The 16,275-nt window shown below is 40.5% G+C and overlaps 1 non-coding gene across 1 annotated transcript; it reads right to left on the reverse strand.

The window, feature by feature from the left end:
* Positions 1-14,825: 14,825 nt before the first annotated feature.
* Positions 14,826-14,932, reverse strand: LOC141687961 (small nucleolar RNA R71). The gene has a single exon (XR_012561435.1). It is a non-coding gene; the product is annotated as a small nucleolar RNA R71 (small nucleolar RNA).
* Positions 14,933-16,275: the final 1,343 nt, after the last annotated feature.

Genomic DNA, 16,275 nt, shown 5'->3' on the forward strand with positions numbered 1-16,275 from the left:
TAAACTACAAACCCTAGCTTTAGTTTTGAGTAATTAGGATTGAATGTGTTTGATATAGCATATGTGAGGCATGATGCTTGATTGGTTGAAGTTTGGTTGAGTTTGTAGAGATTAGTTGGTTTTGTTGTATTGTTGGAGTTGTAAATCTTGGTAATTAGTTAAAGAACCTAAGTAAAGCTTTTAGTTCATGTGAGGAATAAGTATAAATGGTTAATATGGATTTGTTGGGGTTGTTATGATGTGATAAGGATGGATATTGGTTGTATGATTGATTTGGGGTTGATTTGTGGTTGGTATCGAGTGGTTTAAATTTGGGAAATCGCGTAAACATAGCCGTCGTAATGTCCGATTTACCGTAGACTGTTTTTGTTCTTAACATCAGAACCCTTGAACTCACTGCTAGGTTTTGACCATTGTCATGTTTAGATAGTTCATGTTACGAGCTTCGTTTTGATATGTGGTTCGTTTGATTCCGATGAACGGTTTAGGAGAAACGACCGTTTCAAGTAACGGCGTTTCGCGAACGAAACTTTTTCCCCTCGCCTTACTTTGAAATGTAGGTTAAAGACCGAAAAGGGTTAATTAATGCATGAAACATTTATGGTAAGTGTTTTAGGCAGTTGGTAAGTCACTCGCGAAGGAATCGCTTTAAAACTCGTAAAGGTTAAATTATTAAAAATGGTGGAGCCGAGGGTACCCGAGTGACTTAAGCGAATCAGTGAGCGCAAAACAAGCGTTAGAGTCTAAGTTAGTTAAAGTATAGATTAACAAGTGACTTTGGTTTAATTCCAACTTACTTGTTGCTTATAGGTTACCAGACTCGTCCCGAGCCATTCGTAACCCCCAGTCGCTCAGGCAAGTATTCTATCCGTTATACTGTTGTTGTGATGTATACACTTGTATATGCATTATCTTGCGATAGATGCATGTTGGTTATTTAGCAAATTCTTGCGATATATTGTAGCATGTGATATGGTATATATGCATGCCTGTTTCATATTCTTGAAATATATATCTGTTGGTTCAGTTGATAATACCTATGCTAGAGGATAGCGGTATCTTGCATATACCCTTAGTATAGGGACCCAAAGGTGAAAATATTTTCAAAAACCGGGAGTCGAGGATCCCGAGTAGATTATATATATATGGATATGGATATTTATATATATATATATATATGTATGGTTATAGTTTTCTAAACTATTAATCGAATAAGGTTTATTCGATAACTTGAAACTTTATTTTATTATTAAATATTATTTGAATATTCATTCGAGGGCTTATGACTCTTTTATATTATTTATTGAATATTATTTGAATATTCATTTGAGGATGTATGACTCCTTTATTTTATTTATTTTATTTAATGAATATTATTTATAATATTCATTCGAGGTATTATGACTCAGCTTATTTTATTTATTGAATATTATTTGAATATTCATTTGAGGATCTATGACTCCGATTATTTGCTGAGATATATTCTTTATTTTATTAAAGAATAAGGTGTAAATAATCAAACTTATTTTCGATTATTCAAATAAAGATAATACTTTCATATAAGTATTTCTTTGGTTATTTAATGTTTATTTCAAGTATAAGTTTTAATACTTCTACTTCAATTATTTTTATAAAGATTATTCTTTATGGGAATATTATTTAAATAATAATATTCAGTTATTTTCTAATATTCTGGGGACTGATTTACTTCATTAAATCAGCTTTACTCCAAACACTCTTTAAAGTGTTTTCGAGTCTTCAAAATGATTTTTAAAAGTCAGAGCGGATCCCAAAACTCATTTTTATATTTAAGATCTTCCTTTTTAAGGGGATTTAAATACTCGCTCAAAACCTGGGGAATCCGGCTCTGTGGTGTATTTTATATTCGCAACGAGGTTGCAGTTTTGGTAAATGAATTGATTACTTGCCCAATGTTCGGGAAGTAAGCCCATCTAATTGAGTCGGCATAAGCGACAGGCCGGGGTACGGTCTATTATTGTGTAAGTGGCTGGGTGGCAGTCCATCAACGCGTGAGGGGCCGGGGTACGGTCGAGCGCGAGGTCCTAATGCGGCCAGGGTGATGACCGGTGAGGAATTCATCCATCTACAGTAGAAAAGGTTACTTATTGGTATCTTTGCCTGATCAGCGAGATATCGGGTTTATGCCAAAATTCTTTTCCTTTCCAAAATTCATTGGATGTTTCAAACTCTGTTCATACTTTGCATAACAGAGGTTCCAGGAAATGTTTAAAGGGATATATATATGTGGATATATATATATCGGGGCTAAATAAAGTATCTCATAACTTTTTCATTCAATAATATTTCAAAGATTGAATCTATTCAAGTCTTATCTTGTGGTCTCATCAGTGGGATGAACTTTTGAAATTGATTATAACTTGAACGGTGGTAGTTCAAGTAGTATTTGGGAATGATATAAGTGTATTGAAGTATTTGGTAACTTCATCTTTTAAACTTATATCTAATTAATAATTGTCTTATGAATGACAAAGATTTTCAGAAAAACGTTGAGACAAGGTTAGATATATGAGATCACCTTGCAACGATATTTTTATACAGTTATACAATGGGACTTTGTGTATATTATGCATGGAAGAGGACTTCCATTACTTTGAAAAGTATATATGTATATATACTGAATATTTTGCGACTTCATCGCATTAAGATATCAAACTTGGTTCATTTCTTTTGACCAAGATTTTCATGAGTATTATGAGTAGACTCATATACTATTAATCATTATACATATTATTTTGGTGGGCTTGCTGCTCACCCTTGCTTTCTTCTTTCATCACACAACATCAGATAGATAAGATGAACAGGACCAAGCTCCCAATTCGCGATCGGATAGGAAGCGTTTCGCAGCTTCCTATAGGCATTGAAGTCACTGTAGCTGAGGTAGGGAACTACCAATAGACTAGGCTTCAACTTTTGATGTACCAGATTTATGTATATTTATGAATTGTAATAATGGCAATGAAATGTAAATTTATTCAGAACCTTTTTAAGGTGTATTGACATATAATTGTGGAATAAAACGACTTGTGATTATTTTTGGATGTTCATCTCTGAGACTATAACGTGTGGTGTGTGTGTTTATTGTGGGGTCACAGTACAGAGTAGTTGAGAAATTATTAAGATTGGGTGTTAATAAGGGAAATGAAACTCGTGACAACCCGGATCCCCGACCCCGGATCTGGGGGTGTTACATGGAGCCGGGGGGCAGGTTCTTCCTATTGAAGATATGGATGTACGAGAAAATGATGAGAAGAGAGGAAAGCCTGCAGAAGACTTGGTTTCTATTCCTTTAGACCCCAAGAAGTCTGAAAGAATGACTTTCATTGGAGCCACATTAAAAGAGCCCCTTAGAGGGAAGTTGGTGGAATTTTTGCAAAAAAATAGTGATGTCTTTGCATGGTCAGCAGCTGATATGCCAGGCATAGACCCGGAGCTGATTACTCACAAGCTAAACGTGGATCCAAGCCGGAAGATAGTGAAACAAAAGAAAAGAAATTTTGCCCCGGAAAGACAAGAGGCTATAAAACAGGAAGTAGAAAAGCTCTTAGAGGCTGGTTTCATTGAGGAGATCCAATTTCCGGAATGGTTAGCCAACCCTGTAATGGTGAAGAAGGCTAATGGAAAGTGGAGGATGTGTATAGACTTCACTGATCTGAATGATGCATGCCCCAAAGACTGTTTTCCACTGCCAAGAATTGATACTTTGATTGATGCCACTGCTGGACATGAGATGCTGAGTTTCATGGATGGATTTAGAGGATACAACCAAATCAAAATGCATAAGGATGACATTCCAAAGGTATCATTTATCACTGACTTTGGTGTTTATTGTTATCTTGTTATGGCGTTTGGTCTCAAGAATGCAGGAGCCACCTATCAAAGGTTGGTAAACAAAATTTTTAAGGATCTTATTGGTAAGACTATGGAAGTCTATGTTGATGACATGTTAGTCAAGAGTCTAGTAAAGACTGATCACATAACCCATTTGAGGGAAGCTTTTGAGGTCCTGAGGTACCACAAGATGATGTTGAATCCTACGAAGTGTGGTTTCGGAGTAGAATCTGGAAAATTCTTGGGATTGATGGTCTCAAAGAGGGGAATTGAGGCTAACCTCGATAAAATAAAGGCAATCCTGGACATGGAACCCCCAAAAACTGTCAAGGATGTTCAGAAGCTCACAGGAAGGGTTGCTGCGCTAGGACGATTCATCTCCAAGTCAGGAGACAAGTGCTTGTCATTTTTCAAGTCACTAAAGAACATCAAAGACTTTGTATGGAGTGAGGAAAACCAGAAGGCATTTGAAGAGTTAAAGAAGTATATGGCCCAGGCCCCGTTGTTGGCCAAGCCAGTTCTGAATGAAGTTTTATTCTTGTACTTGGCTGTTTCAGAGAGCGCCTTGAGCGCGATGTTGGTTAAGGAGGAACTGAAAGTCCAGAAACCCGTATACTATGTCAGCAAAATTTTGCATGGTGCTGAGTTGAATTATTCAACTATTGAGAAATTCGCTCTAGCCTTGGTAATGGCTTCAAGAAAACTGCGTCCTTACTTTCAGGCTCATCGGATTGAGGTGCTAACAAATCAGCCACTGAGAAATATCATTCACAGTCCCAAGGCAAGTGGGAGATTGATTAAGTGGGCAATAGAGTTGGGAGAGTTCGATCTCAAGTATAAGCCACGTACGGCCATAAAAAGCCCAGGCACTAGCTGACTTCGTGGTGGAATGTACCATACCCAACCAAGAAGTCGGGGGGCAGGAAGATGCCATACCTCAAGACAAGGGAGTCGATAATGAAAGCAAAAAGAAGGACGATAATGAAAGCAAGGAGAAGGATGATAAAGAGTTTTGGGTTCTGTATTTTGATGGAGCATCAAAAACAAACTCCAGTGGAGCAGGATTGGTTTTGTAAAGCCCTGATGGGTTCTTAATTGAGTATGCTATGAAGCTAGACTTCCCAACCACAAATAATGAGGCAGAATATGAAGCCCTGATAGCTGGCCTTGGTCTAGCTGGGACACTTAGAGTCAAAAACTTAAAGGTCCGTGGAGACTCGAAGCTGATCATATCCCAGGTAAAGGAAGAATTTGAGGCAAGGGATGATACAATGGCTAAGTATGTCCGCCTAGTAAGGGCTGTGATGACCCAATTTAATGAATGCCATGTTGAACACATTCCAAGGGAAGAAAATGTTAAGGTAGATGCGCTATCAAAGTTTGCTTCATCTGAGATAGAAGAAAGTTCAGGAAGTGTATACTTCCGTGTTTTGAAGACACGAAGCATAGATGTTAAGCTTGTGGCTCCCATAGGTCTGGGGACGTCATGGATCGATCCCATTAAGGCTCACATTCAAACCGGTTGGTTGCCAAGCGATGCAACTGAAGCACGAAAGTTAACTATTCGAGCACTAAGGTACTCTTTGATAGATGGGATTCTGTATAAAAGATCTTTCGTGGTTCTTTACTTGAGGTGTCTCAGGCCCGATGAGGCACGCTTAGCTCTTGAGGAAGTGCATGAAGGTATTTGTGGGCAACACTTGGGGGGCAGGGCCTTAGCTCATAAGATAACCCGTTTAGGCTTTTATTGGCCAGAAATGATGACTGATGCCAAAGAATATGTAAAGAAGTGTGATCGCTGTCAGAAGCATGCACCAGTTGTTAGACAACCCCCCGAGATGTTGACCTCTATCAACTCGCCTATTCCCTTTTCTATGTGGGGGATGGATATTCTAGGACCTTTTCCTATGGCCACGACACAAAGGAAATTTCTGATTGTAGCCATTGATTATTTCACCAAGTGGATCGAAGCCAAACCCTTGGCCAAAATCACAACTAAGCAGGTTGCACAATTCCTGTGGGAAAACATTATGTGCCGATATGGAATTCCCCGTATCCTCGTCACTGACAATGGAACACAATTCAACAATGAGAAATTCAAGAAGTATTGTGAAGAAAATGAAATTGAGTTACGATTCACCTCTGTGGCTCACCCGAAAGCCAATGGGCAAGCAGAGGTAGCAAATCGGATAATCCTGGATGGACTAAAGAAGAGGATCGAGAAGTCAAGAAATAATTGGGTGGATGAGATACTTCCCATATTATGGGCCTATAGGACTACCTGTAGAGTCACGACAGGAGCAACTCCTTTCATGTTGGCATATGGGGCAGAATCAGTAGTTCCCGTGGAGATATCACATTCCTCTCCAAGGTTTCAGGCTTTCAATGCTGTAGAAAATGAGGAAGGGCAGAGGTTAGCCCTGGATCTAATTGGTGAAGTGCGAGATGAGGCACATGCAAAGATAGTAGAATATCAGAAAAAGGCTTCATTCTATTACAACCTAAGGGTTAAAGAGAGATTTTTCAAACAAGGTGATCTAGTCTTGAGAAAAATAGAGGCTTCTGGTGTCGGACAGAAAGGAAAGCTTGCCCCGAATTGGGAAGGGCCGTACAGAGTCAAGAGCGTTCAGGGTAGAGGAACCTACAAGCTGGAAACTATGGAAGGTTTTGAAGTCCCGAGGACCTGGCACGCACAAAACCTGAAGGTTTACTACGTGTAAGATAGGCGAAGTACGATTCTCACTTGTCATTGTGACAAGTAGGTTTAAAAGCACCTTGACGCTTTGCTTGCGTAGGATTTTATATTCCAGTAGAATTTACATTGTCTAGTTATTGTTGATTAGGGTCGAACCCATGCTGTGTAAGGTTTTGGAAAACCAGACTTCATATTAAAGAGTTTGAAATTATTTCTATCTAAGGATGTTTAAAGTTCAAATGCGTATTAAGATTGTAAAGTTAAAACAGAAATAGGCAAAAAAAGCAACATATGAAATATAACCCCGAAGGGTAACAAGTTTAGATATGAATAAAGTTCAAAAAGAAGATATACAAAAAGTTAGGCCTTGGAAGGCTGAGATTCCTCAGAACCACTATCCGAAGTCTCCTCGAAAGTCTCAGTCGTTCCTTCGGACATCTCGGTTGTACCCTCCGAAGTCCCTGTAGAAGTTCCCTCTGCAGGAGATGCTGGCTGTTGAGGCGCTGCTTTTGGAGGCTCTTCCACCCTGGCCTTCTTAGCGACAGGCTCAAACTCCTCTTCGGAAGAATCTTCCTCCTCTCCGTCCTTGATCATAACAGCAAGCTTCTCAGTAACACCTCCAAGCTCTGGAACCCGCACAGGGCAAGGAAATGGGGACTGCTCAAGGACCTCTGGAAACTCATCCTGGATGGCCTCCACAGCAGCATCCCAGCCCTCTTTATAGCTAACTGGGTGAAGAAGGGCATCATGCTCCACCATCAAGTCCTTGAATTCTTGGGTGTCCATCCAGCCATCAAAGGCTTTGTCCTTCTGAGCCTTCAGAATGACATTTTCGGCCCGGGCCGTCTTCAGGTCAGAAGTGGAAGAGGCCAGTTGAGCTTCAAGGGCCTCTATTTTTTGGTTGGCCTCCTCCAACTTCTTGTTGGCATCTTCCAGGCCAACCTTCCAAGCCTTAGCTTGGTGAATTGCCCCTTGGAAATGGGCGTTAGCCTGCAAGAGAAATAGTGAAAGTTTAGAAAAGAAACATGGAAAGATAAGTACGAAGGGCATAAGTAAAGGACGTACCGTCGCCAGAGCCTGGGCTCCAAATAGCTCATTCCCCTCTAAGTCCTGTTGAAGGACAAAATCTTGATAATCCACCAGGGATATGGAATGCTTAGACCATTCTTGGACAGCGCCGTGCTGCCCACAATTGAGTCCTTGCCCCGGATCCCCCAAGCAGGTTGAAAATAGGCCCCTGGCCTCTGCTTGGTGCGCAGAACTTGGCTGGGGCCTTCCTCATCTGGCTCCGTTGCCTGAAGAAGGAACTCGGGGAAGCGGTCACCCAGTCGAGGGTCTTTAAAGATCTTCCCGGCCCTCTTCATCCTGGTTGTCTCCAGGTCCTTCGACTTGGTAGCCTCCTCAATCTTCTCAGCCACTGCAACAAACAAAGTCAGTTGAAAACCAATGAAATAAAAGTGTAGGAAATAAAGGAGGTAAGAAAGGGAACTTACTTTTCTTATGAACGGGCGAAAGGCCGCGTTCTACCAGGACAGTCTCCCGGATAAGGTCCCAAGAATGGGAAGTACCGTTGTCTTGCGTAAGGAGGTTGAAACCTCTAGCCTCCTTCTCAGACAAAGTTATGTCATTTGGGCTCCCGTCCACGGCCAGCCCAAAGGATGATCGAAACAGGGAGCCCCAATCTCCACCTTCCCAAATAACAAACAAAAAATCTTTCTTTCACCCCAAGTTGTTGTCAGGGATGGACTTCCCATTCACGATATGGGGGATAGTGGGGCGCTGGTTGATAGAAACCCAACCCAAACTTTTATCAGGGCTGTTTTTGAACTGAAAAATCTTCCTGAAGACAGCAACAGATGTGGGGACGTTGTGCTTGGCGCATTGCGACAGATAGCACAGAATCAACCTCCAGGAATTAGGGGGAAGTTGGCAAGGGCTGATGCCCACATCAGCCAGTAGCAAAGGAATGAATGGATGAAAAGGGAGTCTAATACCTGCCCTTAGAGTATCCCTATAGACGCATAGCGCATCCTTCTTCCACTGACAGGCCCTGTCGGCCGGACCTGCAAGAACCAGCTTAAAAGGTTCCTTGATTCTGAAGCAGCTGCTCAACTTTTCCAGCTCCTTGGGATCCTGTTAGGCGCTGATATGATCGTGCACGTCCAGATGCGCATCAGACGGGTACTCGTCCCCTCGAGTGTTGATCATGTCGATTTAGGAAGTATACCTCGATCGAATAGGAAAATCGTTGGACTTTCTAGCCACGTTCATCTTGGCCAAGCGAGTCATTCTTTTGTCAGCCATCTGAAAAAAGTAAGGGGCACGTAAATAGGCTATCTTAAAATGGCACACAATGGAAAAATAGACACGAAAAGCAAAGGGAGGAATCTTACCTGAAAAAGCGCTCCTGAAAAAGGCTTTGAGCTCCGACTTGCTGTTATTGCTCTGAGAATCTTAGCAGGAAGATAAAGAAGAAAACTAAGAAATGAGAAAGTGAGGAGTAATAGCCTTTCCTCATTCCTTTATATAAGAGGAAAAGGAAGTTGAAGGGACGAAAAGCCCATTGAGAACAAAGGCCCATAAGAAAAGGCCCAGAAAAAGGAATATTCCAGAATATTCCTAGGAATTCTAGAGCATTCTAAACAGGGTGTATTAAGCCCAGTAATATTTGAAAAGCCCAATAAAGAGGCCCAGTAATATTTGAAAAGCCCAATAGAAAAAGCCAGGCCCAAATCCAATTAGGATTTGGAAAATTCAATTTTAGCCCTAAAAGATGTAAGGACCAATGGAGAAGGCTAGAAAAAGACCAGAATCCAGGTCGAGATCCAGGTCGTGAATCCTGCCCGAAATCTTTCGAGCAGACACCCGAAAATAACGAGTAATAAAGACCAGAATTCAGGTCAAAATCCAGGTCGTGAATCCTACTCGAAAACTTTCGAGCAGGCACCCAAAAATAACGGGCAAAAAAGACCAGGATTCAGGTCGAAATCCAGGTCGTGATCCCTGCCCGAAATTTTTCGACTAGGCTCACGAAAACAACGGAAAAAATAGGACTAAATTGAAGTCGAAATTTCGACCAGGAATGAGGTCGAATTAGCCAAGCATCTTTCAGAAATAAATGATTAAAAACCCAGGTCAAATTTCGACTAGGATCCTGGTCGAAATCCAGGTCGTGGATCCTAGTCGAAAACCTTCGACCAGGAATCAAGAAAACTGAAGAATTTTCGACCAGGATTCAGGTCGAAATTTCGACTAGGATCCTGGTCGAAATCCTAGTCGATGGGCTCAAGATCAGAAGCTAAAAGTGGGGAATTGACGACCTAGATCCAGGTCGAAATTTCGACTAGGATCCTGGTCGAAATCCAGGTCGTGAATCCTAGTCGAAATCCTTCGACCAGGATGACAAGGCTGACCCCTATTTTCGACTAGGATCCAGGTCGAAATTTCGACTAGGATCCTGGTCGAAAAAGGGCTGGAAATCTGAAAAATCCAGAAAATTAGGGAAAATCCCAGAAAATTAGGGAAAAATCCCAGAAAATTAGGGAAAAATCCCAGAAAATTAGGGAAAATCCCAGGAAATTAGGGGAAAATCCTAGAAAATTAGGGAAAATCCCAGAAAATTAGGGAAAAATCCCAGAAAATTAGGGAAAATCCCAGAAAATTAGGGAAAAATCCCAGCAAATTAGGGAAAATCCCAGAAAATTAGGGAAAAATCCAGAAAATTAGGGAAAAATCCCGGAAATAAGGGAAAAATTCCTGGAAATTAAGATAATTCCTGAATAAAAGGAAAATTCATTGTAAATGTGTAGGTCGCTCCACACTTTACGGAAAAACGAAACCCTGTAAGGGAACGAATAGACTTAACTTCTGCGAAACCTAATCAATGTTTCCCAAAAGTTGGGGGGCAAATGATAGGGATAAATAAATTATAATTGTATAATTAAATACTGCATTAATTGTACAAGCTGTGGACTGCTAGGCCCAATAAAAAGATATATGATACTCAGACCAGAAAGGTTAAGCCTATGGACCAGATCAGGCCTGATGGAATAAAAAAGGCCCAAAAGCCCTGATTATTAATTAATTACGTAATTAATTAATAAGGGAAAAATCAAATGTTGAGAAGAGTCCCGATAAGGATATAAATCCTTAGAGATTAGCCTCAAGGGGACCTAAAAGGATAAGGAATCAGTTTCCTACTATCTAGGACTCCAAAGTCCATTCTAATTATGAGACTTGCCCACCAAGTCTCCTATACCAAGTCCAATTCAAGGACTCCCAACATCTATATAAGGGGCCTCACCTCACAAATCAGAACTACGTTTTTTGGCTTGATTCTCTAATTCACAGAGATACGTAGGCATTTCGTAAAGGCAGATCGAGCCACGAAACACGAGAGCAGCCATTAAAGGCCTTGAGCTCCCGAATCTTAGTAATAAATACAGCAAATAATAACCTTAGTTTTTTATCCATAACAATCTTCCAACATTAAAACCATTTTATTCACACAATCCTTTGATATAAAAGACTTAGATGCTCCTGAATCAAATAGAACTTTAACATGTACAGAGTTGAGAGAAAGTGTACCTGTAATTACATCTGAATCCTGAGCCATGGATCTCTTGGTCATCTTAAAGGTTCTGGCTCTATCCGTACTGGATGTCGGTCCTTAGGATGTGCTACCTCCAACACTGTCTTGCATAGCAGTCCTACAGTTCTTAGCAATATGCTCAACCTTACCACAGTTATAGCAAGTAACTCCGTGGTTCTCTATTTGGCATTCGGACGCATAATGTCCTTTATGCCCGCATCAAAAACATTCAACATTTGTCTTGCACTGACCACTATGTTTCTTTCCACACAGCCTGTAATCTGTCATTGGTGGCTTAAATGACCTGGTTGGAGCAGAACCAACTGAGGTGGTACTGGGTCTAACCTGGGGAAAATTTTGCCTCCTTAATCTTCTATCTCGTTTCCTTCTAAATCGCTTCTGAAACTTCTAACTGGATTCTTCTTGATCCGCCTTATCCATCGCACTCTCAAATTTTCTCTTTTTATCACCCTTCTCCTTGGCGGATAACTTCTGGTCACTCTATATTACTAGAGCGACCTGGACTACAGAAGTATATGTTTTGAGTTACAAAGCTAAAACTCTGCTACAAATCTCTGGCTTTAACCCTTGTTGAAACCTCTTCGTCTTCTGGGCTTCCGTACTCACATACTCAGGTACCATTCAGGTCAATTCCGTAAACTTGGCCTCATATTCTGTTAACTTATTTCACCTTGCTTTAACTCTAGAAACTCAATCTCCATCTGGTTTTGCAAATAATACGGAAAATATTTTTCCAAAAATAATTATGTAAACCTGGTCGATGAAATAGGACCTTTTCCTTCCAAAACACGAGTGGAATCCCACCAATAATTCGCCTCATTCTTAATAAAATTACTTGCATAGTATGTCTTAAGATCATCACTTACTTAGGTGAGGGTAAAAGCTTTCTCCATTTCCTTCAACCAAATTCTGGTAGCAACATGATCTACTTTGCCTTTAAACTCTAGAGGTTTAACAGACTGAAAGGATTTGAAAATAATGATTTGGTTCAGCCCCCTAGCTGATGTTGTTATTGAATCTGGAACTATAGTGGTTGGATTTGTTTTTGTTGTTGTATAAATTGATGTTGTTGTTGTTGCTATTGCAGAAATTGTTGTTGCTGCTGCTGGAATTGTTGTTGTTGTTGGGCCATCTGATTAGACTGTTGGTGCAACAAATATAGCAACTCACCCATGGCTGGACCCCCATCAGATTCTCTACTCGAATAATTGGATGAGTTATTTTTCTTTGGTGGCATTCTCCTAAAATATAACAAATGATATATAGTTTAGAAATGCCCCTGGTAGCAAACATTTTTATGTGTCAGGAGAATGATGCCATAATAAAATATTCCCAATTTCATTTAATTAGGGTCCATCATAATAAATGGCTAAATTTAACAATACTAGCAACAAATATAACAATAACAGTAACAACAATAATAACAGTGCCGAGATTTAAAAAGAAAACTGAACAACATCTTTTATATAAATGAAATATGATACAACAATAGTGCTGAATATCCAACTGAAACAACTACAGTACAATGATAAGTGGCATTTTATACCACTTAAAACGTCTTAAAATGGCTTAAATTGGTGTCTTGAAATCAAGTATTTTGTGTATTTGATGCGTTTTTCTAGTGTTTATGCATTTCAGGGTTTTAGTTGCATTTCGGGGGAAGAATCATCAAGAATAAGCCTTGGCATGTGTTCAGCATTGCGAGAGGAAAGAAACGGGCAGATTACGGCGACGAAACGGAGCAAAATCAGATTTTTTCCAGTAGAGGTCTGAGCGCCCGCTCAGCATTGCTGAGCGGCCGCGCAGCAAGCTGAGCGCCCGCTCAGCTATGCTGAGCGGCCGCGCAGGGTCGGGAAAAAAGACAAATTATTTTAGGACTTCTACTTCTGTTTGGTTTCCACTTCTATGTAATCTGAGTTTTATGAGACTATTATATAAGTAGATTGGAGACGTTTTCACAAGTGTGGATTAAAAGAAGATTGTGTTTTTACGCAAGAAGCGAAGGAGATAAGGAAGAAGACCGATTTAGCACACCGCAACGAAGAGGAAGCATATCTTCTTGTGATTCTTGTTTCGTTGTAATGTTGGATGCTAGTTTTCTTGCTTTGAACTTATTTACTCTTGTGACGTACTCTGTTTTAATATAATTAGTTTAGTTATTATTTTCTTGTGTTTGTTTATCATGATTTCATATGAACCCATGATGACGATAAGTTCTATTATGGGCTAATCGTGATCATGGGGTTGCAACGGATTTATTATGGAATTCTTTAGTTAATCGTTTAATACTTTAGTGTGTGATGATTGCATGATATCTAGTATTGGTTGTGCGTATTCGTCTTATGTGCGTCGCGAACATATAAGATAGGGTGTTAATCTCTTGTGAAGCGACGGTGGATCTTGAGATTTAGAACTTGCCATGCTAGCATAGGTTCATGTACGTTGTGCATGATTAGTGGGTAACTCTAACAGTTTTATTTGCCCTATGTAATCAAAAGGAATAACTTGTGCTTAAATCGTTGTGTTGTCAATTTCTGTAGACATATAGGAACTCAACATAATTGATGACTATTCAACTTCTATCTTAATTGTGGATGCTTGGTAGAATGGTATTAGTACACTGAAAGTTGGCTTTTATCAGTTTCGTGTTATTCGATTAATATCATCAATGTCACATGCTAAAGGTAATAACAATGGCTATAGAAGGAAGTAATAATGAAGTTGTGATCTCATGAGTGTTTTATTATTGATAAATTGAAGTGTTAGTTAAGTGAATAATTAAGTAGTTGATTATAGTTAATATTTAATCAATAATTTTAAGTGTTAGTGTCTTAACATTGAGAAGTAATTATACATTGGTGAGTGAGTTTAATTAGACAATAATTTAGTCTGAGTCTCTGAGGGAACGAACTAGAAAATATTCTATATTACTTGCGAACGCGTATACTTGCGTGAATATTAGCGCGTGTTTTCGCCCTAACAAGTTTTTGGCGCCACTGCCGGGGACTCGGCGTATTTGTTTAGTTTATGTACTTACCATCATTGGTTATTAGGACTCAGTGATTAGGACGTAGTAGTTACTTATTTTTTCCGGTTGTGTTTCAGGTACTTTAGCAAGCTTTTATGCAAACTCGTTCTCGTGCTCGCAAGAGGACTTTAGATACAGCTGAGGAGACAGACGAAGTTCTTGATATTCCGGAGAAGTTAGATTTTGAGGATTCGGATTCAGGAACTGAGCAGAAAGAACCAGTAAATATGGGAGATCGTATTGTTCAAGCTGATCCAGCTCTTATGGATTTTTCTCGGCCTAAAATTGATGACATTCAGTCAAGCATCCTTCATCCGGCTATTCAAGCTAACACCTTTGAAATCAAGCCGGGCATTATTCAGATGGTGCAGAATTCTGTTTCTTTTGGAGGAGCGGCAACTGAAGACCCCAACATGCACATAAGGAATTTTGTCGAGATCTGCAACACTTTTAAGTATAATGGCGTGACTGATGAGGCTATCAAGTTGAGGCTTTTCCCATTCTCACTGAGGGACAAGGCTAAAGACTGGTTACATTCTGAACCAGCTGGGTCCATCACTACATGGCAAGATCTTGCGCAAAAGTTTCTGGTGAAGTTTTATCCGATGGCAAAGACTGCTGCTATGAGCAGTGCTCTTACTCAGTTTGCGCAGCAACCTACAGAATCTATGTGCGAGGCTTGGGAACGCTACAAGGAAATGTTGAGAAAATGTCCACATCATGGAATGTCGGATTGGATGGTGATCACTGGTTTCTATAATGGTTTGGGGGCCCAATCTCGGCCCATGCTCGATGCAGCAGCTGGAGGCGCCTTATGGGCTAAAAGCTATACTGAGGCGTATAATCTTATAGAGACGATGGCTGCAAATGAGCATCAAAACCCAACTCAGAGGATGACGTCAGGCAAGGTAGCAGGTATTCTGGAAGTTGATGCAGCCACCGCTATTACAGCCCAGCTCCAAGCGCTATCATAGAAGGTTGATTCTCTGGCTACATATGGAGTTAATCAAATAGCTATGGTTTGTGAGCTTTGTGCAAGTTCTCATGCTACGGATCAGTGTTCTCTTGTCAATGAATCTGTTCAGTATGTGAATAATTATCAGCGACAACAGCAGCCTGTGCCAGCGACCTATCATCCTAACAACAGAAATCATCCAAATTTCAGCTGGGGGAATAATCAGAATGCTATTCAACCACCATATCAGCAAGGAGTGAGTAAACAGTTTAACCCACCTGGATTCCAGCAACCACAATAGTATGCTACAAGGCAATCATATCCTCAACAGGGAAGTACAGCTGCACCTACTAGTGCTGATTTTGAGGAACTTAAGTTGTTGTGCAAGAGTCAGGCGGTTTATATCAAGACCTTGGAAAATCAAATCGGTCAATTAGCCAATGCAGTGCTCAATCATCAACCTGGCACTCTTCCCAGTGACACGGAAGTACCAGGCAGGAAGGAAGCTAAAGAGCAAGTCAAGGCTATTACCTTAAGGTCTGGAAAAGTGGCTGATGCTGAAAAGGGAAAAGAAGTAGACGCTGAAATTAGAGATGAAGAATCTAAGCAAAAGGAGAAAGCGGCGGAACCAAGGAAGACTACTGTTGAACACACTCTGCCTGAGGCTAATACAGGGGAGAAACAGCTCTATCCTCCACCACCTTTTCCTAAGAGATTGCAGTAACAAAAGCTGGATAGACAGTTCGGGAAGTTTCTGGAGGTGTTCAAGAAACTTCACATCAATATACCTTTCGCTGAGGCTCTGGAACAAATGCCTAGTTATGCGAAGTTTATGAAGACTATTCTTTCAAGGAAGGTGAAACTGGATGACCTTGAAACCGTTGCTCTCACGGAAGAATGCAGCGCTGTTCTGCAGCAAAAGTTACCACCAAAACTGAAAGATCCAGGAAGCTTCACCATTCCTTGCACCATTGGCAATCTGACTTTTGACAAGTGCCTTTGTGATTTGGGAGCAAGCATTAATCTGATGCCGTTGTCGATCTTTAAAAAGCTGGATCTGCCTGATCCAAAACCCACATACATGTCGCTACTATTGGCTGACCGTTCCATTACTT

This window comes from Apium graveolens, chromosome 9 (genome assembly GCF_009905375.1).
Source record: "Apium graveolens cultivar Ventura chromosome 9, ASM990537v1, whole genome shotgun sequence".
In the NCBI taxonomy this organism is placed as follows: domain Eukaryota; kingdom Viridiplantae; phylum Streptophyta; class Magnoliopsida; order Apiales; family Apiaceae; genus Apium; species Apium graveolens.